Source organism: Podarcis erhardii, assembly GCF_964252035.2.
Source record: "Podarcis erhardii genome assembly, chromosome: 1".
NCBI classification, from domain to species: domain Eukaryota; kingdom Metazoa; phylum Chordata; class Lepidosauria; order Squamata; family Lacertidae; genus Podarcis; species Podarcis erhardii.
Genome location: NC_138497.1, coordinates 107,736,777 through 107,763,371, shown reverse-complemented (window position 1 = coordinate 107,763,371; position 26,595 = coordinate 107,736,777). Strand labels below are relative to the sequence as shown.

The window sequence follows — 26,595 nt, the reverse complement described above, 5'->3', positions numbered from 1 at the left end:
GTGCCAGTTATTTTCACTTACAAACTTGTCTTGCTCTACTTAGTCCTCGTGAAAAATGACTGACTGGTTCAGGATGTGCCAAAATGCTAAGCCTGCATTTTCAACAACAGCCTTTATTTCTTCCATCCACTCAATCTCAGGGCTATCACATAAACTTTTTTTTTGGGGGGGGGGTTGCCCTTCAATACCTCACTGGCGTTACTGAAATGTGGCATGGCTCCCATTATCTCTGACTCTACCATGCAATCAATGAATTTGATTTTATAGAATTTGTGGTTTTACTTCATACAGAACTAGAAAGTTTGTTGTGACCATATTTAATTGGCAATTTGGCTGTTAAAAATGACACAGTATACAAAGAACTATGGTCAGGTAGTTAATTTTTAAAGAAATTTTAACCCCAGCTTGTAATGCATGCGGATCACTCAGGCAAGCCTACAACAATTAAATCTACAACTTTGTCATGAAATAACAATATACAAAACAAACAAAATAAGATAAAATAGAGACAGGTCCAGGAGATAAGAATAATAATAATCAGATAAAACATTATCTACTCAGTAAAGCAAAAGCCTGCCAGAATAAAAAAGTATTTCTCAGCCTGGAGGATGATGACAATCAATTTATAGAAAAATGAAGTTTCTTTATCTATTATTGGAACAAGAAAGTTCAGGGTAGAATTTATCCTTCCTCTATTTTAGATGCAATGTAATCAGAAGTTGTTTCATTAAATACATGGCAATTATGTGAAAGCAAGTGGTAAAATTCAGTGAAACTCAGCAACACTGGATTGTCTGTTTTCATTTTTCTTTCTTTGTTCTGTTGCTATAAGGCTCCCTTAGGTCTTCAATATTGTTTCCATATTTCTCTAGTTTTACTTTTTTGACTAAGCATTCTGGTTTTGCTTTCTGCATTATTGTTACGCTAGAAGAATTTGTTGCATCATTTTCCCTGTAGTTATTTGTATGTGAATTAATATACAGTACAAAAAATAAAAAAGAAGATAGCAAGTAAGGAGGTTACCTGAACTGCAGGTGGCAAAGAATTCCATATCTCAGGTGCGGCCACTAATAAGGCCCTGTTTCTTTTCCCAGTCAATTGCTCTTCCAGTATGGGCATGACGCAAAGAATAGTCTCTCCACCATATCTCAGAAACCAGACAGGTTGGCATGGGATCAGGCACTGCTCCTTCTGGGAAAATTCTGAAAATTAATTGCCACATTGATGGTGATGGGAGGGGGGAGGGATAGGGCGGAGAGAGCCACAGTAAGAGACGAAAGGGTTAACTTTCCTCATGTCCTGTGACCCCTTATCAGTCACTTTACACAATAAAAATCTGAAAGCTATCTGACAGCGCAATACATGCACATTTAAAGCCTGCAAAAGTTTGAACAACTGGCTCTGCATGCCTACTTGGAATGTTGACTTGAGTCATAGGAATACAGGAAGCTGCCTTATATTTAGCCTGACCATGGGTCAATTTAGTTGAGTAATTGTGTATCTGCACTGACTGGCTATGACTCTCCAGGGTTTAAGACACAAAAGAGTTTCCTAGCCCTTCCTAAAGTTGCCAGGAATCGAAGCTCAGACCTTCTACAAGCAAAGCAGCTGCTCTGAGCCACCAAGCTAAAGGCCCTCCCTCAGGGAACTTCTCTCAAATCCCTTTGAGTTCAGTGGGACTTACTCTCAGGTATGTGGTGTCAAGATATTCCTGTCTTGGGCCTAAATTTTGGTCCCGGCCAAAGTGAAAACTTTGGTTCAGCAATTACCGTATTTTTTGCTCTATAAGACTCACTTTTTCCCTCCTAAAAAGTAAGGGGAAATGTGTGTGCGTCTTATGGAGCAAATGCAGTCTGCGCAGCTATCCCAGAAGCCGGAAAAGCAAGAGGGATTGCTGCTTTCACTGCGCAGCGATCCCTCTTGCTGTTCTGGCTTCTGAGATTCAGAATTATTTTTTTTCTTGTTTTCCTCCTCCAAAAACTAGGTGCATCTTGTGGTCTGGTGCGTCTTATGGAGCGAAAAATACTGTATACCTAGACTTCCAGCTGTGGTCTGGGATCGTGAGCTAGCTGTCTCTGGCCCTCAATTGCCAGCAGGCCCAAGATTTACTGCACCTGTGTTATCTACAGAAAGACAGTATACGGTCGCTACTTGGAATAGCATTTTTCAGTTGTCCTGTCATGGAGGCCATTATCAGACAGAGTGCCTGGAAAGTTACAATTAAGAAGCCCTTTTCCTGGCTGAGGTGAGAGCCGGTAAGAAGGTATTTAAAAATCTACCTCGTATTATTTCTCCCTCCCCCTGCCCCTCATGAGCTCCTGGCTAGTCACCCCACTATTGTCTATCTTTTATACTTTTCCTGACCGGCGCGTCTTGTTGGGGGTCAAAAGAGTGTTTCTAAAGCATTGTAGCTCAGGGTATGTTATGTTAATTTTGTGTGTTTCTGTATTTTCCCAAATGTGCCTAAATTCTTAATTTGTCTTGTTCTTACATCTTCTATTCTTATTTGCTGAGAGAGTTCTCGCTACGCTGCTGTTTTAGTGTTATATGCTTTACTTTTGTGTGGCTATTTGGCCTGATTGAGTGGACTAGTAAAGGGAGTGGTGGTAGCTTATTACCCTGGAGTGTTTTGTTCACCCTGAGGTTTGGACTAAAATTTTCATTCAGCACGGAGAGGCACAGGCCTGGATTTTCGGTGGGGTTTGAACTGCATTTGGGGCAGGGGGCAGGAGTTGAGCAAACACGGATTCCTTGACATTTGGTATCATTGTCATGGTATTAACTATTCTGGGGCATATTCAGGTAACTAAAAGACACCCCCATGTCACTCCATGGCTAGGGACTAAAACACCCCTTGTACCCTGCGTCATAAAGAGGATTATTCCAAGACTGTGTGTAGAATCAAACTGTAAAATAGGTCACTTCCTTTAGGGTCCTCATCTCAGAAATGCCGGTTTTTCTGCTTAGTTGAAGGTGGTTTTTGTTTTGCTTCATACAAATACAAAATGGTATGTGCCTAGTTGGCTAGTCATAATGCAATAACAGGCATGCAGGAAATACTAATAAAGTCAGGCCAAAATCAGCTGAGTACTTTAAATAATAATAATAATAATAATCTAGTTGAGGCTTGGAAAAGCAGACCTTAAGGTCAAGTTCCACAAAAAGTTCTGCTTTGAACTGAAGAGTATCTGGTGCAGAGAAATGTTGTGAGTTGTGGGTGCCAGGGTTTGTAGGTGCCAGATTCCTCTAAGTTCCTGGGTCTGATAGGTGTTAGAATTTAACCAACACTTGAAGTGTTGAAAAGGCTGGCATACTGGGTTTAACAAAGTATTAAAGTACAGGCCCAACCAGCTTCCTGTGTTCAGGAAATCACCTGGGAGATCAACCATTAGCCAAAGACAAAAGCCATTAACTAATGACAAATGGGTCGTTAGAAAAGCCAGAGGGAGGGGACTCTGAGCCAGATGGAAAATGGGAGGGGGCCCTCCCTCAGCTCTGAGTTACCGTATTTTGCGCTCCATAAGATGCACTTTTTTCCTCCTAAAAAGCAAGGGGAAATGTCTGTGCGTCTTATGGAGCGAATGCCTATGGATGGCGGGGGGATCCTGCTGCAGTCGCGAGCCGAGGAGAGAGAGAAGGAGAGCCCGCTCGCTTTAAAGGAGCAAAGCGAGAGAGGAGAGGAGCTGCTTACATGGGTGTAAGCGGCTCCTGTCCCGTTGGCTGCTTTAAAGTGACCGTGCTCTCTTTCCCTTCCTCCTCCCCGCTCAGCTCGCTGAAAAGCAGCAAACCCCTCTCCTGCATTGTTAGCTGCCTCCTTCTCCACACACCCCACGCGTGCTCCTTGTCCCTTCAGTGTTTTTCCTTCCCTCCCCACTTAAAACATGGTTACAAAGCACAGATCCACATGGATCCTCAGGATTTTTGCATTGGGTCACCCCAGGTTCACCCATCAGATCACATAGCATGTCCATGACTACAGCCTGCACCAAAAAAATCACGCACCCACTGTTGCCTGGGGCCGCAATGGAAGACAAAAGCAGAGTTTTACAGTTGGTGTATGTGTGTGTGTGCTGTCTTTGAATTGTATTAGACTGCACAGTCAGAAATTTTGAAAAAGAGACTTAAAAATTCCTGAAGAATGTACACTCATCTTTCCCCCTAACTATTAAAGTGTATTAAGTCAATCATAATAATTACTAGGAACAGAGCTATTAATGTTTTATTCACTTAGTATAGTGATAGTTATTAAAATCCTTATCATTTTGTCTAATTAGTATCACTCGCCTATAAAAATATCAAGTAGGAAATGTATTAACTGAGATGGAAAGATGGTGTATTGTAAGTGATTCCATTTTAGAGTGCTTCGTATTAAGCTATTTTCTTTTAACCGGCCAGTAGCTTGTCTAGATTGATTCACAACACCTAAAACATTTGAACATTTAAGTGTTCAAAGCACAGTGTTCCTCATGTTTTCATTACTGCCTTCTGTATTCCATGCCTATATTGTCACCTTATAACACAATTATATCACACAATTTTGACATTCTGAGGTATGAAACTTTAGATCTCATTATTTTCATGTGACGAAACTTTCTTCTCAATGTGTCCTTTTGCGGTTAGATTGACACTCATTTCTGTGGTAAATGATCAAAGCTACAGTTTCCAAGTACACGATAAATATCACATCTCAGCATGTGGGAAGCACACTCAGAAGAAAGCTTGAGAGGCAAAAGAAAGTTTGAGAAGGAAAAGTCACCTTACTGCGGCTTTATAATGAACCGCCTCTCCTGTTATGCAGAGGCAAACCCAGGTTTGCCATTGGGTGTGCATTCTGTGTTTTATATGTGGTTTCACTCAAACCACTTCAGTGTCATCTCCAAAGAGGCACAAAATACCTTCCAATCCAGACCCCAACTGATGGATGAACCTGAACGATGCAAGTGTTTGTGATCGTTGTTGCTTTTTTTGTTTGTCACACTCACATTATATATTTAAAGTTAATCCTTGAAACATTTTAAGTAGACACCTAAAAATGGGAAGTATGGTGTTGCTCTCAATTGATGCATCATCACCTGGAATCCTTGGGCATGTGTATTCCACCACATACACCCTCTTTTCTGGCTGAGCACTTTGAACAATGGATTGCTGTGGTTCATAGTGGAAAATTAAAATGGCAGCTAGACACAAGCTGTTACTGCTCCTGCCCACTACCATGGCCCATTGATGCCCATCTATGACATTCAGTGATTCTGATGAGTTTTGTGTGCGCCAGCGAGTTTATAAATTTCTCCACAAGCAGGAGAGCAGGATCAGAGAACAGGAAACAATTATGTGTTATGGAGGCAGATCCATGTAAGGGCTCTTCCTTCAGAGAGGTGACATAGATCAGCGACTGAACATCTGTTTTGCATGGAGAAGGCTCCAGGCTCAATCTCCAGTTAAAAAGTGATTGGGCAGGAAGTGATGGAAAGACCTCTGCTTGAAAACTGGGAGAGCCACTGCCACTCATAGTAGACAATTACTGAGCTAGATAGGCAAATTGTCTGACCTGGTATAAAGGCAGGTTCCCATTTTTCAGTGCTTTCGGTAGCTTAGCAAGTCTGAACTCCTTAGAATACAGTGTAATCAATCACTAGTTCCTCCGGTACCTCAAGCCAAGTATATGTAGAAGAAGCCCTGTTTGGAATTGCTGATGAGCAATGTTTCAAGAACAACTCCTATCTACATGCATCTCAATTTAGATTAGGCTGCTTAAAGAACCACACGGTTTCCTGCTACAGTGAATAACCACAAGACAGCCCAGTCACATCCTTTGCAGCTGAAGGTCACTAGCTTCATAAAAGCAGACAAGAGCCGATCCATAGGTGGAGAAGGCTGTTCTGCTGGTTGCACGGGGCTCATACTCACAGGAGTGAGTTATTGTCAGGTTTTAAATTAACAGTGTGGTGCTCCGTTAGCACAAGCCTGACATTAATACACCATGCAGGCGATGTTCAGTATCCTCTTCCTGCAATAATTTTGAGGGTTTAGTAAGAGAACCAAAAAGAATGACAGCACAGGGAACCATAACAGTGGCTTAAGAGAAATATTAGCCATTAGTCCGTGATAATGAAATTACTTAGTTTTACAATTTACTTACTAATTTTAATCTCAATAAGTATTTGTAAGTAGGAAGGAGAGCAGGGCTGTAAGAGAGTTCATTAGTGCTTTATATTGCAAAAATGAATTAAAATTAAATACAAGGGCAATGATAAATAATAAAAAAGATAGTTAAAAGGAACTGTGCTAGATGTGATCAACTGTTAAGTTTGGGCTACTTGGGTTTTCTTCTTACTTTATTATTTCTATAAATCTCATTTTGTTTGTGCCAGTAGGCAGAGAAATACACTAAAATAAATAGAAAAGCAAGAAAGTATTCCTTAGAGAAACTGTAAATCAACTAGAAGCTTTTCTAGACACAATGCCCCATTGTAGACTTATCTATCTAATTTATACCACACTTTTCTTAGGCTCCCAAAGCAGCATAATAATAAAACAGTTAGTAAAACTCTAGAATAGCAAACTAAAACAAAGAGGCAATTACAAACAATAGTAACTCTATAAAGCAGTTTTCATACTGGTGTGCTGTTGGTGGGAAGAAAGAAGAGGTGGGTAGGAATGGAGGAGATACTCAATTCAGTTCACATTTAAAGCTGAATCAATCAAATTATTACTCTCTGAAAAAATATGAGAACCAAAATACAGCCATCCTTCAAAATTCTTATCTGAATTTTGCAATCAGCATGTAGATGAGAAAAGGAAAGTCCACCTGGAGAAAAGACCTGAAGTAGCCTTTGTCTGTTTCCCTCACACAGAGAAATCCACAGATGGGGTACTGCTTCCAAGAAGGCCCTCTCCCCAGATGCATAAAAACTGGGAGGAAACTGTGTCAGAAGCTTAGTGCTGTCCAGCTGGCCATAGATAAGACTCCGGGCTCCCAGCCAGTTCCAAACAATTGATTTATTTGACAAAGTTCAAACGTACATCTCCAGCGTTTCCATTAACCTCCTTCCCCTTGTGCGCAGTTGCTCCGTCTAATGTTACTTCCTCCTTTTCCGCACCCAGCATGCAAGTCTGTGAAAACTCCTCCCCTTACTTCCTCTGTGTACAGCATGACTTGTCCCAGGCTCATCCTCCTCCCCCTCTACATCAGACTGACTGTCAGATGACAGGCTGCTGATAATCTCTTTAGGCTCTCTATAACTGCTGGGTTCTGTCCTTTCATCTTTTCTGACAAACTGGGAGTGACATCAGGATGTGTGTCTGAGATCTGCACATGCAGAGGGAAGGGTACTTTCCCCCCCATCATCTAACAGCAACAACAAAAGTAATCTTGGCTATAACTCCTTTTCTAAAATAAGAACAAAAATTACTTTTTTTAAAAAAAGTGTGGTGGACCATAGAATTTTTTTTAAAAACCAAAATCATTAAATTTTCAAATTATATATTTCCAAATAAACATCTTTCATTATACCCATACATTCAACAACTTCCCTCCCTCCTCTTCCAAGGTTCTTTTTAATTTACCCACATTTCCTGCATATTCTTATATATCCATCTAATTCAGTTCTCCCATCTTACTTCCCTTTTAAATATGTTATACTGTTGAATTTACCTTAATACAGACAGTATTTTCATTTCTGTGCAATTATTTTATACATACTCAGCAAAAGAAATTCCACTCTTTAAATACATGTTCCTCTTGTTCTCTAATTCTACTTGTTAGACTTGCTAACTCTGCATATTCTATCATCTTAAGTTGCCAGCCCTCCTTAGTAGAAACCTCCCTCACCTTCCATTTTTGGGCTAGCAAGATCCGAGCTGCCGTTGTTGCAGATATAAAAAAGTTTTCCTGACACCTGGGTACCTCCATCTGCACCATTCCTAACAGGAATGCCTCTGGTTTTTTTGGGGGGGGGGTATGTTGTTTTAAACATTTTTTCCATCTCATTATATATCTTTTTTAAAAAACTTTTTTGCATGTCAATGTTTTTTTGACTTTTTTGCATGCCCACCACATATGTAAAAAAGTTCCTTCCATTTCTTTACATTTCCAACACAAATCCGATTCTGATTTATACATCTTGGCTAGTGTACTCAGGGTTAGATACCATCTATGAATCGTTTTCATGTAGTTCTTCAACGTGTAGCATACAGTAAAGTTCAGATCTTTCTTCCAAAGTTTCTCCCAGAGGTCTAATTCTATACTGTGCCCTATATCAATTGTCCAGTGGGTCACTGAAGCTTTAACCAACTCGTCTTTTGTTTCCCATTCCAATAATAGTTTATACATTTTAGACCATAGTTTTTCATTATTCTGCAATAACTCTCTTTCAAACTGTGAGCTTTGGTCCAAAAGTCCAAACATATAATATACTGTATTTTTAGCTCCATAAGACGCACCTAGTTTTTAGAGGAGGAAAACAAGAAAAAAAAGTATTCTGAACAAAACAGTGGATGTATGATTTTTGTGGTTCATGCTGTGGCCACAGACATGATATGTGATTTGATGGTGAGTTTGGGGTAGCCCAGTGCAAAAATCCTGAGAATCCATGTGGATCCGTGCTTTGTAACCAGGTTTTAGCACCATTGTGGCCCCACAAAACAGTGGATGCATGGGGTTTTTTTGGTGCAGGCTATAGCCATGGACATGCTATGTGATCTGATGGTGAATTTGGGGTGACCCAATGCAAAAATCCTGAGGATCCATGTGGATCCATGCTTTGTAACCACGTAATTGATAGTACTGTAACCAGTCAGTAACCTGTCTCCTTATTTTTTCCATTGGTTTCAATCTGGGTTCCCTCCCTGAGAAGTCCAACAATTCTCCATAGGTTTCCCACTGTCTATCCATGTTGCTTCTCTTGATGTAATTGCTTCAGTTGGCGATAACTATAGGGGTGTCTTTCTTTCCAGCAAATTCTTGTGTTTCTCCCAGACTCTATACAAATTCCTCCTCTTGACATGATTCATAAAACTCTTATTTATTTTAGCTTTCCCATACCAAATACATGCCCAATTCTAAGAGGATACCCTTCTAGTAGGACAACTCTTCAGATCTCTTCATTTACAGTGCTAGTCACAGGGGCAGCTAGAAAATCCAGCCGTTTGGAGGAGCCACACTCTAGTTATCATTCTGTATCGGTTTTGAGGCTTAACCCTAATTAACTTTTAATTCTACAGTGATACCAAACATGCCAGACAGAAGCATTGCAGCTCAGCATTTTCCTTGAATACAAAGAAGGCCACAGGAGATACCGTACTTTCCGTGTATAAGACGAGTTTTTTTTACTCTAAAATAATGTTCAAAAATGTGCCTCGTCTTATACATGGATAGTGAATGGTGGGCACAGGTGATTGGCTTTAGCCACGAGCAGGAGATTTGGTGGCTGATTGTTGGCTGCTAGAAGGGCTGTTTTGGATTGGCTGCTGCTGCATTGGGTTGGTGATTGGTTTCTGCAGTAAGGACTGCTGTGGATTGGCTGTCGCTGCCACGATTGGTGGCTGCTGTTCTGGGACGTGCGTGATTGTCAGTGGACAGCTTTTCTCAGTCGGGTTAGCGATTTTCTGCTAGGGAAGGGTCTGTTGGCGATCGGCTGTCGCTGTGGCAAGTGGAGTTGGTTTGGCGGTTGCTGGCGATTGTCAGCATCGGTGCTGCGAGTGAGTGATTTTTGGCAATCCCCCCCCCAAGCTGTACAACTCTGGGCAATTCCCCCCCAACTCAACAACTCTGAGCCATCTCCCCCCATTTTCTTAAAATTGAGTCCCCCAAAATAGGGGACGTCTTATACATGGGGGAGTCTTATACACGGAAAAGTACAGTAACAGCAATAAAATGCTTAGAAAAAGCAGTAGGATAGCTCTCCCACTTCTCATGGTCAGTATCTTGTTTATTTGCTTACGTAATTTGCATCCCCACGTGCCTTCAAAGGGTCTACCCTGTGATCGTAAAATAAGTACATTAATAACAAATCATATGGTAGAAGGGTAAAACAGAGAAACAGTTCTCACAGTTTGAAATCGAGGGGAGAAATTCATTAACACAATTGGCACTTTTTTCTCCAGTAAAACAATGATCCCTGATTTAAAAAAGATTCTTATAAATACACAGAAAAGAAGAAAGATATATTGGAGGCCTCAGTGTATAGTATAGTGGTGAGCACTGTTGCTTTGCACCAGCTATAAAACGCTTTTTTAAACCCGCTGTTTACTGCTGAATCAAAACAAGTGTCATCCCACAGAAAACCCAATGGGTGTTTGTTCAGATTCAGCAGTAAACAGTGGGTTTTCCCAGGAAAAGTTGTGTAACAAAATAAGAATCTCTCAGACTCATGACTAGAAATCATGAGGCAAATGGAAGTGTGGATGAGTCCATGCGTTACAGGCAAAGCATGTTGACCTCATTGAACGGCTGTGTATTCAGAATTATCTGGTGTTTTGGGTCATGAGACAACAACAGTAGTTGGTACTGGATATGTTTGCCACTGCTCTGCATTGCTCTGCATCAAATATTACCTTTATTCTTATATAAAGAATGGGGTCTTGTTTGGTGAGGGTTTGTTGCTGTTGGTTTTTTGTATCGTTACTTTAGATTTTTGTGGTGGTTTATGTAGAAATTGTTCAGTTTGGTTTTGTATCTTTAAATTTTTTTTTATTGTTTATGACTACTTTTTATGTTGTGGTTATGCATTTATTTTTTTATTTCATGTTGTAAGCCGCCTTGAGCACAGTTTGAGCGATGGAAAGCTGTCATACAAATAAAATTATGTGTGTATGTATTATATTGGGAAACTTAGTGGTATTTACTATTAAGAATTGAAAATGGAATAGGTTTTTCGCCCTGCATGCTTGAATGTCACAAGAATCCAAGACTCTTTCTGCAAGCTTCTCCCCTTAAAACAAAATGCAGTGAATGCTATCACAAACAATGATTTATTTTTTTCCACTAGCACAAGCCAAGGCAAATATTTTTGAGACTGAGGCATAAGCATATTATTTATGTAGATTTCCCCCCTTATTCTACCCCAAAGGCTCTTGTGATTTAAAAAATATTCTTATCCCATTTAACTTCACAGCATCAGGCTGAGAGATACTGCCTTGCTCAAGGCTATATGGTGAGCCATCAGTGGCTTAGGAGAATTTGAATCTGGGTTTCCCACATCAAAATCCAACAGTATCTCTACTGCGTGAATATTCCAAATGCTCCAGGCATGCAAAGTTTGTGTCTGTATTTTTTTTTGGGGGGGGGGAGTGAGGGAAAACCATGTTTGAATTATTTCCTTCCCCCGAGCCCCGAAAAACCCCTTGCTGTTCAAGGAGATCTAGCATGCCAGGAAGAAATGGACTTCCTAGTCTTTCTGGTGCTGTATTTTCTGGTGCAGTTTTTTGTGAGAAGGTAGTCTGCGCACACTACCTTCCCACATCTGCACAGCCTGATGTGTACAGTCCAAATATATGTGATACTGGTCTTCATGCTTCCATACAGGCAGAATAGAAATGTTCACCCATTGGCATGCAACATCTTCTGAGCAGTGTGTAAACAAATAATGATGTAACTGAAAGGCTGCATCAGTTGGTTGGAAAAGATGATCTCATGAGTATCGACTAATTTGCCAGCCTTCAGCCTTCCTCTGTCTCTCTAATCAAAGGAAGCAGCTGGGAAGAGATGTGACATTTTAAACCTTCCACTGCCAAAATAGAATCTAGTGAATAACACTGCTTCGCTTTTGCAGTGGGGCAGAAAAATCATTTGAGGCTTTGAGAGTGCTTTGCATGCAGTGCCTTCATTTTAGCACTGGCATCTCCCACTCTCACTTTTACCATGAAACAGTTTGAAACCAACTTCTGAAGAGCGGCACTGAAGACAGGACAAGCCTATTTGTGCTGACCACCGTTTTCCTTCTGCCAGAGATGGCTCCCTGCTTTGAGTCAAAACTAGACATTGTGTAGGTGAAATTAACCTGCACATTTTTAGACCCCAGAGTAATCACCACAGTCTCTTTGATGGTGAGAGAGAGAATGGAAGAGCATTTGGCCATTTAACCTTCTCATTCAGAGGGCTTTATAGCGTCAGTGCTGGGCCATAGAGAGGCAACAACCATACAAAGTGGATACTATTGTTAAAAGTGAGCCAATGGCTGGCCTGGATGAGTGGAGTCACTGTAGACCCCTATGAGCATTTCATTGACTAGGAACACTGTGGTCTTTAGCCTTAATGCGACTTACCATGTGGGACAGCAGTATGCAGGTGTGTGGGTTCCTGATTTCTCACCCTGACAGTCTCTCATTTCTCCGCTTCTCTCCTGATTAATGGGGAATTGGGGTAGAGGGTTCCTATTCAGTGAAATCCTCAGGTGCTTTCTTATGTGTTTTTCCTTGTAAGAGAATTTTGGGTATTGAATGGATCTTGTCTGAGCACTCAAGTTTTCATTGGCCTCGTGAATTCTGTGATACATGCCAGCAGAGGCTGTAGTTTGATAGCACCTTGTCGCTGAGGTGTGGAAACAGGTGCTGTATCTCTTGCTATGTTGCCTTCCCTATCCTCCCTACTACTATAGAGGCTTCAAGAAAATAATTATAAGAAGAAAGGAAGAGCCTTGCTTAATCAGACCAAAGGTCGATATAGTCCAACATCCTGTTCCCATAGTGGCCAACCAGATCCCTATGGGATGACCGCAAACATAGGAGGCAACTCCTAGGGTCCAAGCACCCTTTGGTCCCACCCACCCGCCTGCCAATAAAAGATTTGAGGGGGCTGGGCTTACGTGCCCCCCACAAGTTGGCACCCTGAGTTTAACAATACTCCTCTGCATGCATGCTTTGTCGATACTTAATCAGCATGATAGAATCAACACAAATTAAAAACAAAACGGAATGTCTGTTGGTATGAACAGAAAAGGCTGAAGTTGCTTCTCCTATGCACATTCAAATACATGTGGCTATGGACTGCTCTGGTCTAATTTGAATGGGGGGAAGTGGATTAACAGCTAAATAATGCTCAAATGTGGACAAGCGCTCATTAGCTCCACCTTTTTCAAGGGCTGCATGCTTGTGCATTCCACACAATGTTACTTAAGGATCACTGAAATAAGGTACATGCTTTTCAGAAGCAGTTAAAAAATATGAGTTGTTTTTTTTCATCTGAATTTGCTGGATAGCTCTATCCAAGCAATTTCTCATTATGGACCATACACAACAACATTCCTTTGCTTAGATAGCACTTAAGATGAGAGGAGGTATGCCTTCTTTTGTTCTGTTACCAATGGTAAGCAATATGACTGCCAAAACTCTGCCATCTCTCTACAGGAACATTCATCATACACACAAAAGTTTGTTTTTGCCTGTTAGGCGCTATTTTCAGGGGCCGGAGGAAGAGTGCACTTGAATAAGTTCTTTACAATGTGATGCTTAGTCCTGTGTCATATCAGCAACGGGAGCCAATTCATATTTCCTGCTGTCGCATGGCAACGTGAGTCAAATTTATTTGAATCCCTTTGCCAAGTTAAGCAAATGGTGTGCAGAGGTACAACGAGGCGTGCAGAATGCATTCTGTTGTTTCACAATGGGGACAGACTGCAGCTTGGTGTTAAGAGTACCTGCTTTACATGCAGAAAGTCTGGTGTTTCCATCTACGGCTGGGACTGGGAATTTCCCATGTCTGAAACCCTGGAGAGCCACTGTCAATCAGTATGGATGACGCTAAGCTAGATGGAGCAATAGTCTCACTCAGTATTAGGTTGCTTTCTGTGCATTGCATTTCTTTAAACCTTTTATGTAGGATACAATTCTATGGTCATGTTCCTAGAGTAAATCCCATTGAGCTTAATGGGACTTATTTCTGTGTAGATTCATATTTACTAGTTTTGTTTTGTCTTAAGTTTTAACATAAGGATATAACAGCCCTGCTGGATCAGGCCAAAGGCCCATCTAGTCCAACATCCTATGCCTATGAGGAGCCCCAAAGGGGGGACCTGTGCAAAGAACACTCTATGCATTCAGAAGCATTCTGCCTCCAACAGTGGAAGTAAAACTTATCCACTGTAGCTAGTAGCAACTGATAGCCTAATCTCCATGAATTTGTCTAACCATCTTGTAAAGCCATTCAAATTGGTGGCTATCACCCTCTCCTGTATGGTACCAGGGGGCTGATGTGGTATACTGTTTAACACTGAGTATGGCAAAGAATTCCAGCAACTCCTGCAGCCAAGTTGGTGCCAAATGTATCTGATTAACTTTTGACCACATCAACAAGGCCAAGAGCAGGGGCTTGTTGTCTGAGCAGCCCAGGACCTCTATACACACTGCCTAGACCTCTGCCCCAGGGATGTAACTTTGGTGCTGCTAATGCAGCGGCTTGACTTCACCACTGGAGGCACACTCCCATTGTCTTTTGAGACAGAGGGATGCCAACAACAATGGCAAGGAGCAGTATGTCAGGTAAGCTGTATCAAGGGTGGGGAAGCAGCTCCTTGCTTTGGGACCAAAGTGGGCAGACAAAAGGAAGCACACTGCTGCCTAAACTACTGAACGGGAGTAGACGAGTGGGAGGAAGGGAAAGGAAGGGGTTTACCAGGCTGGGCATATAATAAAACACTAGAACTGGCCACTCCAATGTTTTGTGCACCTTTCTTAGGAATCTCGGCAACTGGGTCTTCTGTAGCATCAGTCAGTCCATCATTTGACCTGTGGGACAGAACAGCATCCTCCTAACAAAAGAGGAAACCCTATCGTCCCTGAAAATAGAGAAAATCTCAGGAAACACCAGTCCTAGAACTTAGAACTAATTGCCATGATTACTTGGTGTATTTATTATTTCCTGTTCATGACCCCAGTGGCAGGTATGTGACACTCAACAGTGGGGCCATCTCTGTTGCCTTTATGGCGCTTATTGACCTTTTTTCCCCAAGAAGCCTTTTAGGTGGAGATCTTTATCCTGCTCTGTCTTGATATTGGATTTGAAACTGTTTCTGCATGTGAAATTGCTTTTCATTGTTGTTTTTTTTTCAGAGAGAATTCTATTTTTTCCCCATTGTTTTTAACTGTGAAATCGCTTCAAAACATTCAGTAGGAAGTGATTCGTAAACGGGATCAAAATAAGATAAGTTAAATGCAAAAACTGATTCTATCCATGACTATCGCTCTGAAATAACTGCTTTTTTATATTCATGTCATGTATCGGATGCTCATGTTATGCTGCAGACATGGCATGATAAGAGTGTTTCTATGAGATCTGAAATTGCCTTTGTGGACTAAGCACTGTGGCCAGCTCTGAGTGTACCCTTGCTGGCTTTGCTTTTTCCCCATCAATGCTGTGCCCCAATATTTGCATATAATGAGTGCTGTATAGTTTATATAATCTTGACTAAAATATGTGCCACATGTTTTATTATCTTCTTGTTATTCATTGAAATGTTTGCAATGTAGGAATGTGATGCTGATTATTATTAAATGCATATTAATTTTTTTCCTTAGGCATTACAATTTAATATGATTGATAGCTTATTTCAGCATTTTTAATTAATAGATAGTTTTGTTGGGTTTTGGCATTATTTCTTTTTTCATTTCCTTTTTTTGTAATTGTCAGGTGCCTTTTGACCGGCTGTCTATTGCAACGAAAAGTGAGGTGCAAACATAAAGAGGGAAATGAAATAAACATAGGCAAGTGACATTAACTGTCTTCAGATGATTATGCCACGGTTAGCATGGGGATCCTGTGGCCCCACAAGATGGATCATTTGACACATGGATTGGTTGGTAATGTGCCCCCTTCCAACACGTGTGTGTGTGTGTGTGTGTGTGTGTGTGTGTGTGTGTATCCCCCTCCCACCATCCAGTCATATGGAAGGGCCACAGCTTAGTTGTTAGAGCAACTGCTTTGCATGGAGAAGATCCCTGGCTCAATTTCTGGCATCTACAAGTAGGCCTGGGAATATCCCCTGCCTGAAACCCTAGGTGGCTGCTGAACTAGGTAGACCAGTCATCTGATTCAGTATAAGGCAGCTTCCTATGTTCCTAACTATAGGTAAAGGTAAAGGGACCCCTGACCATTAGGTCCAGTCGTGACTGACTCTGGTGTTGCGGCGCTCATTTCACTTTATTGCTGAGGGAGCCGGTGTTTGTCCACAGACAGCTTCCGGGTCATGTGGCCAGCATGACTAAGCCGCTTCTGGCGAACCAGAGCAGCGCACGGAAACGCCGTTTACCTTCCCGCCAGAGTGGTACCTATTTATCTACTTGCACTTTGATGTGCTTTCGAACTGCTAGGTTGGCAGGAGCAGGGACCAAGCAATGGGAGCTCACCCCATCGCAGGGATTCTAATTCTGATCAGCAAGTCCTAAGCTCTGTGGTTTAACCCACAGTGCCACCCACGTCCCTATGTTCCTAACTATACCTCCAGGCAAAAGAGGAAAGTAGGGTGGCAATGATGCCTTCTCCATCCACTATTGGCTCCAATCCCTGATTGACTGACAGCCCTTCCTAGAAAAACATATTCTCCATCCCTGTGCTGCTATATACAGTATATGGTCAAGATGGGGTTATTCTGTTCAGAAGTAAAACAGTTGCATCCCTGTGTGGTGGGCATTTCCATTTCTACTCAAGGAATATCCCTAAGTAATACTATCTGATGATTCATCCAATATTACTATCTGATGATTCATCCAATATTAACATTGACTGATTACTTTCCTGGCAAGAAACTAAATGCACAGTTCTGGAGAATGACTTGGGAGTCTGTCTGCAGGCCAGAGCAATCAGGTATCATTCATGCTGTGTTTCCCACACTTGGGTCTCCAGCGCTTCTTGGACTACAACTCCCATCACCCCTAGCTAGCAGGACCAGTGGTCAGGATGTTGGGAGCTGTAGGCCAACAATAGCTGAGAAACTCAGCATTAATGTATGTTCTGTTCCCTTTGGTAATATTGTAGATGAGAAACTGGAAATAAATATGCCTCCTGGCCGCACTACTAGATATGTCAGTGATCTATAGAACAAGCATCCATAGTCTCTTGATCAAACAAAAATCCATCTTTCATTTGTGTTTGAACAAAGACCTCACTGTGTCCTTCCATTTTGTACAGCAGATACAGTAAATACTGAGCAGAAAGAGAAGAAAGAGGTTGCCCTTTTGTTCCAACACATTCCTTTAAAATTCTTACTTATTTAATAGTGCTTGGTGCTTTAAAAAATTGTTGTTGTTCTTTCTAAACTTCTTTGTAATTGATGCGTAATTTCATAAACTTCACATGTCTGTCTTAAGTCTTTTTTTCTTCTTCTTTTTTACGTTAGCGTAACTTCAAAGCAAATCTGTGGCAAAAGTTGAGTTTCTTACATGTATATAAGAAATATACATCAAACCTATGTTTTGTAGACTAACAATGCGTAGTTCACTGTCCAGGTCAGTTTGACAACATTTTCGCTTTCCTTTATAGATGCATCAAGCTGAGTAGATAAACAATGGATGGAAGCCTGCTACCAAAATAGATTTTCCCCAATAACACGTTTGTTACCTTGTGTTATGTAAATTCTAGTTGGCAAAGAAGTTTAGCTCCATTTGATTCCTTTCAGAATGCTCTTTTTGCACAGTAGGTTTGGAAGTCATTACTTTTTTTGGAATTAGTTTTGAGTCAGAAGATGTATTCAGTGGGAGACTGAAAAGGGGAATCACACGTGGAAGTATTTGGTAGAGGGGGTAATAACCCTTAAAAAATAATTTTATTTATAATTTTCATTTATATACATTACAACAATTATGCAGCAAACATTCTGACATTTCAAACTTTGACTTCCTTCCTCCTCTTTCTGTGGTTCTTTGCATTTATTTTCATCATTTCCTTCATACTCCAAAGTAAAGGTAAAGGGACCCCTGACCATTAGGTCCAGCCGTGACCGACTCTGGGGTTGCGGCGCTCATCTTGCTTTATTGGCCGATGGAGCCGGCGTACAGCTTCCGGGTCATGTGGCCAGCATGACTAAGCCGCTTCTGGTGAACCATAGCAGCGCACGGAAATGCCGTTTACCTTCCCGCCGGAGCGGTACCTATTTATCTACTTGCACTTTGACGCGCTTTTGAACTGCTAGCTTGGCAGGAGCAGGGACCAAGCAACGGGAGCTCACCCCGTCGCGGGGATTCGAACCGCCGACCTTCTGATCGGCAAGTCCTTGGCTCTGTGGTTTAACCCACAGCGCCACCCGCGTCCCTTTACTCCAAATTATCTTAATTTATTCTTTTCTTCATCTATTCTCATATCTATCTCATACACATTTTTGAAACTGCAAGTTTTTACAATAATCCTGTCAATGTCTTGATCTGTTTACAGTTTGTTTGTAAATACTCAATAGAACATTTCCATTCCTTTCTAAAGAGTTTATTTTCTTGATTTCTTATTCTTCCAGTAAGTTTCGCCATTTCTGCATACTCCATTAATTTTTGTAGCCATTCTTCTCTCATCGGGACTTCTTCTTCTTCTTTCCATTTTGGGGCAAATAACATTCCTGCAGCTATAGTTGCATACATAAATAAATTTCTATACTGCTTAGGTGGTTCTGATCCCATAATTCCCAAAAGAAAAGCTTCTGGGTTGTTGTTTTTTACAAATGTTATCTTAAACATCTTTTTCAATTCATTATATATCATTTCCCAGTAAGCTTTAATCTCACTTCAAGACCGCCACATATGAAAAATGGTACCTTCTTTCTTTTTACATTTCCAGCACTTATTCGATTTTGATTTATACATTTCCATATTATCTGTTTCATATCCTTTTTAAATAAGTCATTCAAATGATGATATTGTAACCATGTTGTTAACATCCCTGATAAATCTTTAAACTCTTTTAGTTTAAATTCTCTACCCTCATCTCTTAGCAAATTTCTGTCATATTTTTCTTCTTCACTGCTATGACTTCCATAGGTGAAAGCCAAAATTGTGTTTTGATCTCCAATAAATTTTTATATTTGTCCCATATGCTATACAATTTTTTCCCTAATTATATGGTTTGCAAAACATTTATGTACTTTCACCTTTTCATACCACAGATAAGCGTGCCAGCCAAAAATATTATCGTGAACTTCCAAATCTAAAATATGCAGATTCTTCAATAACAACCATTCCTTCAACCAGCACAGACAAAATGCTTCATAATATAATCTCATATCCAGCAGGGAGAAACCTCCTCTCTCTTTCATATCTATCAGTATTTTATTCTCGATTTCTCCCTTGCCAGATATATTTAGAAATATCTTTTTGCCATTTATTGAAACAATGTCTTGCCAGTCACTGGTATTGGTTGAAACAAAAATAGCATTCTTGGTAATACCGGTACATTCATTTTTATGGTCGACACTCTACCCAGCAGTGAAAGTTTCATTCTGTCCCATATTTGCAAATTTCTTTGAACATCCTCCCAAGTTTTCAAACTGTTATCTTTATACAAATTTATATTCTTTGCTATCATCCATACACCTAAATATTTAACCTTCTTTTCAGTCTTTAGACCTGATATATATTTTTAGCTGAGAAATAACCCTTGTGCCAGAACAAGGCTGAAATAATTGAAACAGCTTTGGGGAAAGGGCTACTATATACATACTGCCTAATTCAGCTGAGTTTATATAATGTGACACTCCCAGGATAATATATTCATGCTGTATAACAGCAGGGATTCTGTTTTAAATATAACCACCTAGTTAGCATCTATAACATCTAGGGATGAATCCAGCAGCAGATTCATATGCTGTCCACTATCTGGAATGCAAGCAATATTCCTGGGTATATTTTACTGCGTGATGTCCACATTCACTTATATATGGCTGTATTTATCCTTTTTGTTTTGCAAGAGACTGTATTTCAAGGTTGCATTGAGTCTCCTATGTCACAACCCCTAAATCTTCTTTGTCTAACCATTCCAGCCATGACTGGTCCTTAAACATGCTTGCATGTCTGTGTGGGACAAGTTTCCTAAAGTGTTTTGTTTTTGTTTTTTTGTCAAAATACAAAAATGCACATTCTCTATTCTCTGTGAAATGGAGCATTGCAGGATAATTTGATATGGATTGTTCTTCTTGCTTTATTGGGCTGCTCAATTTAAATACTCTTTGAGTCAGTGTAATAATGTTGCCTTTCACAGATGGTTTTGTTCAGCCCTAGTGTCTTGTCTGGGCTATAGATTTTTTTTCTTACCTGCTTCTAAGTCTCATTGTGTGTTTCCCACCATGCAGCAAATAGCAGCTTCACAGTATGTGGTTTTAATGGAGGGAAATGGCATGAGGGGGAAAGGGTTAACCCTAGTCTTGCAACTGCTTACAGAGCAGCTTTTTAAAACCCTGTTCTTTTGCATCTTTATTTTTCTCCTGCCTTTTCATTGCCATGATTCAAAACTGAAAGACCGGTTTTTCTTCAAGTTTTGTTTATTGGATAACTTTTTAGATCCTAATAAAAACATTGATGGTACTAACCCCACGGGAGGTTTGGGTACAGCAAATTTATTCAGTTCATATTTCCTGACAACTGCAGGGATCTGATGTAAAATAAAATGCCTAAGACATATGTATCTGATTTTCTGATGTTCTGGAGTTCTGTCAACAGTGGTTTGGGTCATATTTCTTTGCTCCATCACTGATGCTCCCACAGAGTTCAAAGCTCATCTGTGTGTTTATATCCCCAAGCAGTGCCTGGTGGTGACTACCAGAGACTCAGGTGCATTTACACTAAATTTGAATGGGTTGGCACTGTGGCTTGGACATGTGCGTTGTTGAACTATTGAGCAGTCTCAAATTGTGCCTCTATCTTTTTCCAGTGGGAAGCTTTTGTAGCAGTGGTTGGGCTAATTTCAAACTCCCTCTTCCAAAAGGTCCAAGAGAGCAAGAGGGTTGAGGGAGAGAGAAAGAGGGAGAGGGAGAGGAGTCATGTTAGATGTTGGGCAATACTTGTTTTTATTTTTGGTATTTACCCCAGCAATTCTTGTGAATAGACTGCAGGTTGGGCAGACAGCCCACTCCATATACTGGACCCAGAAGATCCTGTTGGCACCTCATAGCTCAGAGAAAGCACAGACAGCAACAGCCAAAGTTTGGATTCCCCCTCCCCCCTCTGAAATAAGCCTAAATTTGCATATATAAAAATATGAATCGGCATAGTCAAATGTTGCGCCCCAAGTCTTTTTAATTAGCTAGCAATTGCTCCTGCTTTCAAGGTGGCACATCTCTTGGCTTCACCTTACAGTCTTCTGTAGAGGCATTCCTGGATTCCAATAGACAAGCCTTTGCTTCCAGGCAGCCTCATGTTTAGGCCAATTCCATTCTTTTAAAAGAAGTGACCAGCTGAGGAGTAAATCGTCTCGAGACTGAGATGCAAAGCATACAGTGGGGCAAGAGAATAGGTCACTTTCAAGCTGGTCTCAGTCTGTTCCTGCCATCCTTAATAGACAGCTCCAGAGCAACCCTTTCTCTAGGTTACAATTGATGGACACATTCACCAGCCCTGTGTCCTCTGCTTTACATCTCAAATATCTTGGGGCTTGCCTTTGGAAGGAACTTGTTATGCGGAACTGGATGTGCACTTTTCGACTGGGTCTCTTGAAATTCAAATGCACCAACGCGGCATTACTATTCCATCTCACCCTGCTCCATCCATCACAGTCAGTCTCTTCCTTGTTCATGTTCTCCTGGGCCTTTACTGTTTTGTCCCTGAAATGGAAGATGTCTCATGTTTGCATGGGGAAAAAAGACTGCACTTTAATTCCCATCCTCTCCCTCCCCCCATTTTCTTGTTTATTTGTGTGTGTTTTTACTTCCACTGTTTATTTAACTTCATCCTCCTCCTCTCTTTTCCTTCCCTTTCAATATGTAATCATTTGGCTAAAGGTAACGTTAATTTTGGATAATTGAGTAACATGTTGTTTGTTTCTTGACCGTATGTCACTTAGGCCCACCCACTGTATTAGTCTTAGGCCCCTCTCACCTTCAATCCAGGCCTGAGAGAAGGTTTTTTGCCGTGAGGGAGAATGTGGTGCACAAATGCCATTTTCAGCATCAAACCATGTTTATCGTAGCGTATAGTTGTCCCTTTTATTTTTACATGGACCAATTTAGAAATAAGAAGCTGTGTGGTAATGAGAGCCCAGGTAAGCTTGGGTTTGTTTGTTTAGGCTGCCATCTCTAAGCTGCACATTCTGAATCATTAACTAAAGCTAGTTCTTCTCTAGAGTAAGTCATTTGAAGACAGAGGGTTAAATGTTTACTAGATCTCCAACCCTGTTTTAACAGGAAACATCCCTCTATAGCATTTCTATATATGTAGGCACTGACCATTCAGTTCCTGATGTGTTATTTATAGCAGCCTTCAGAAAGGATGGCACTTGAATTGGTTATGTTGAGAATGTGAATGAAGAATGCATATTGGAGATAGAGAAGGTGAAGGTGTGGATTTGCAAGACAGTTGTCAGCCTTGCCACATAAGGCCCATTTTCTTTCCCATGTCACTTGTCTAAATTTATTCATTTTCATTATCACTGGAGGTTGCTTTTCCCCTCCTTGTGAAGTGACTCATAAGTCCACTGATGTCAATCATAGTCTTCCCACTAAAGTAAATGGATTTTGGAAAAGGTTTGTGGGTCGTGTTTGTTGCTAGCTCTCCCTTGGATTGAAATTTTGTGAATTATTAACAGTGGTTTCTTCTTGGACTTCATAGATGATTGACAGAATGTGGATTATGTACCCCAGTGAGATGACAAATCATATATATGCAGCTTTCTTGATGCACATCATTAATGCAAACCCACAAGGTATCATGGAACAGGGTTGTTTCTTTCTTGCATGCTTAACTAATTTATTAACAAATATCTGAAATATTCCCTTCAGAGGGTGACTTTCCCATAACAGAACCAGGCTATTTATATACAAAAATAAAAGAAATGAGCCACCAAGATTTCTTCTTAATTTGTGCTTAGCGCCTATGAATTTGGTATACATAGTCATAAAGGGAAATGCAATCTGTGTCTCATTTAAGATAGAAGTCATTTTGGGGCATTATGGTATCTTTCATGCTCAGAGAGAATGTGGGTTTAGGAAATAAGCTGCTCAAGTTGTCAAACAGCTGCTGTGTGTGTGTGTGTGTGTGTGTGTGTGTGTTTTTAAGGATATTCATATATATATTTATTTTCATGTAAACTCCATATTATTAAATACTGGAAGTGACATTATTAAATACTTTCTTGGACATGATCACCAGGCTGGATTACTGCAATGCATTATACATGGGGCTGCCTTTGAAACTGTAGCTAGTGCAGAATTCAGCAACCAGATTATTGACTGGAAATAGGAGGTCTTGAATATATAAGGTTCATGGCATGACTGCACTGGCTGCCAATAGTTTCAATTTTAAGTGCTGGCTTTGACTTACAAAGCCTTATGTGGTTCAGGACCCTAGTACCTTGCCATTCCCTACACGAACCTATATGGACCCTACATTTGTCATCTGTGCCCTCTCTGAGGGAGGTTCGGAGGGTGACACAATAATAGGCCTTTTCAGCAGGGGCTCCCCCAGGTCCTGACACCATCGTTCTCAACAATGATGGTCCTGGCACCATCATTATCAACTTTTAGGTGACAGTCAAAAATGATCCTGTTTACCCAGGCATTATGGTTCTTAATCAGGATATATGGCATGATTATACTTTTGCCTGTTTTGGTGTTCATCTTTTAGAAGTGTTGGAGTAGGATTATTCCCCAGGCTAATCCAAATTCTGTGCCAAGAACAAATGAATCCAGCAACCCAAATGAGGTATGTAAATTGGGCAGATTTGCTTATTTTGTGTATTTTATTCTAATTCTGCAACACATGGGTTGGACAAAGGACTTTTTAGAGCATGACAGTTTTAACACTTAAACCATGGCTAACCAACATGGGCCCCTCTAAATGTTGTTTGACTGCAACTCACGTCATCAATGTCCACTGACCATGCTGATGACAGCTGGAGTCCAACAACATCTGGAGGGCACCATATTGGCTCCCCCTTATGTGGAAACATTCCTCTTGCCCATTCCTTTTTCTGCCTCTTGACATCTCACCAGACCTACCTATTTCCAGGCTTAATCTACACATTTATGAAAAGCTACATAATATGGTGAACTTTTTCAAAATGTTGAGTTGTGCACACAACTTGCTTGTACAGAATCACATTGTTTGCATAACCTTGCATTTCGCCCCCCCCCCCAAAAAAAAGATAAATTGAGGACAAAGGAGTAGAGGTGGACTTAGGGGAGCACAGCCAGTTCGCCCACACTGGGCTCCAAGCCGAGAGGGCGCTGCAGGAGGCGACACAACAGTGACTTAGAATCTAAGGTGAGAGGTGGTGTGACTGTGCCAAATTATGGCATTGCACTGAAATTTCAGGGCCCAAAGTCTGCTACTGAAAGGAGAGTACTTCTTCACACACATAATTAACTTAAACAATTTGCTGACATAAGATGTGGTGGTGGCCTCTAGTTTAGATGATAGGACAAATTCATGGACAATATGTTTCTTATGATAGCTAAGCAAAATCTCCTGGTGCAAGGGCAGTATGGCACCTGGAGCTCCAGTTACTGAGAAACAACAGCAGGAGTGGTGTCTTGCCTTCAGGTCCTGCTTATGAGCTTCCAAGAGGCATCTGGGTATGTACTTTGTGAAACAGGGTGCTGTATCCTTACATTCTTATGCAGAGATATTGAACAATGGCACACTGTTGTGCCAGATGGGGAAAAGGTGGTGTTTAGCAGTCAAGCGTAAAAGGTATGTAAACCAAATAGTTACAAAAACTGCTGTGCTCCAGAGCAGTTTGACTTCCTGCGGAAAGGCAACGGGCATAGTTTTAACAGGCAACGTGGGACCTAGATCACCAAATTGCAATGTCTAGGAAAGATGGATGGGAGAGAAGCCTTCCTTGATAGCTTTTTGAAAACACAGCCTTATCCTATTTGAATTCCCCCACTTCTTTCTCTGTCTCTGGAGAATGATTGCTGGTGATGCAGTTCAAAGTGAAAGCACTGGGGATCTCTTGGATGTTGGGAATAGCAAGACCTCTGCGAGAAATGCTGATTAATCTGAAAGGGGGAAATGATAACAAATGGCACCTGACTTTGACTTTTAAGAGGGCAATAAGTCGTTGGAGGGCTTCCTTAATGTGCCCTGGGATACCAATGACTAGCAGCTGTTTAGATCTCATTTCCCTTCTGGTCTAACTGCGTTCTCATCAGCAGCACATTAAGCAGAAACGTACAACTTGGGTCTTATAAACAGAATGGAGCTTTCCCAGTGTATCTGGCTCAACAGAATGCTCGCAAATGGCAGAAAACTTGGTTTCTAACATCTGTTGGCATCTTTGCTGGGCACAGCCAGCTGTTGAGGCAGAATATTTCATGTGCTGAAAAAATGAATAAAAGGAAAAAACAATGAAATCCTTAAGTTCACAAGAGCCTTGCCATTTCACACATGTGAAAAAGTGTTCACTCATTTCTGCAAAACCATTCAAATGTTTCAAAAATAGATTTGAGTTATTTTAAAAAATTAGCACAATGTCAATTTCAGTGGCGCTATTGTGTCTGTTTTGTGCACAGATGTCTGACGGATGGTGGAAGTATCTGCTGCTCTGCCAAAGGAAAATGTTACAAGCTTCTGGGTTATAGAAGGCCAGAAAACAAATCCACTTTTAAAAAAAGAAGAAGAAGAAGGGGGGGGGGTTGACTTTGAGGAGCAGTGTTTTGATGGTCTCAGCCAAACCTTGTGAAAATGCTGTTGCCTTGTAAGCGTCTTTAATTCCTCCGAGGGTAACTGAAGTTGGATGTGTAAGTAAATATGTAAAACAGGCTCATGTCGTGTTTCTGGCTCTTGCATTGTCTGTGAATGCTCAGTGCAAAGGAATAATGTGAATAACTGATGGCTGCTCCAGGAATTCCTTTTACATGTCCCTCTTGGCCACTTGCTCAAGCTGACAGCATGTTGCCACTGCCCTGCATGGTAACCAGGGGTGCCCAAGTTGAATAAAATATGGGTGTGAGTGTGGGTGTGTCAGGTAAGCCCTGCCCTATGTAATAGATCACAAGACATGGCACACTACAGTATTTGAATGGTAATGCCCATGAACGTGGGAGTGGGAGACGGCCCCCTCAAATATTTTATTGGGGTCTGAAGGGACCTTGGTCCCTCGGAGTTGGCTCCTATGATGGGAGTTCAGTTGCTGTGATGGGCAACAAAAAGCCAAGAACTCTGTATGCATTTGGTTTTAGCAGGATATTTGCAGTGCCATGCTGAAACCGCCAGTTGTGCACCTTCAGTATGAGCCAAGCAGAATACTATGCAAATGGGCATTCAGATAACTTTGGATGCGCCTCCTCCCCAACCAAATGCAAGTTAACAATGTGTGGGCTGAGTCGGTGCCTATGGCAAAATGAATATGTGGTTGATTCATTCATTGTCTCTGTAAGCCCCAGACCTTAATTCCCCTCTTCCCAATTCAAATTTGCAAAAGGAGCCTTGTGTGAAAGATGAAAGGCAGCAACAAATGCGTTAAAACAGAGG

General features: G+C 41.1%; 1 long non-coding RNA gene across 1 annotated transcript; it reads left to right on the top strand.

Moving 5' to 3' along the window:
• Positions 1–1,420: 1,420 nt before the first annotated feature.
• Positions 1,421–23,826, top strand: LOC309348730. Its single transcript, XR_014159524.1, has 4 exons — positions 1,421–1,756; positions 2,017–2,255; positions 22,729–22,822; positions 23,743–23,826. It is a non-coding gene; the product is annotated as an uncharacterized lncRNA (long non-coding RNA).
• The last annotated feature ends 2,769 nt before the right edge of the window (positions 23,827–26,595 follow it).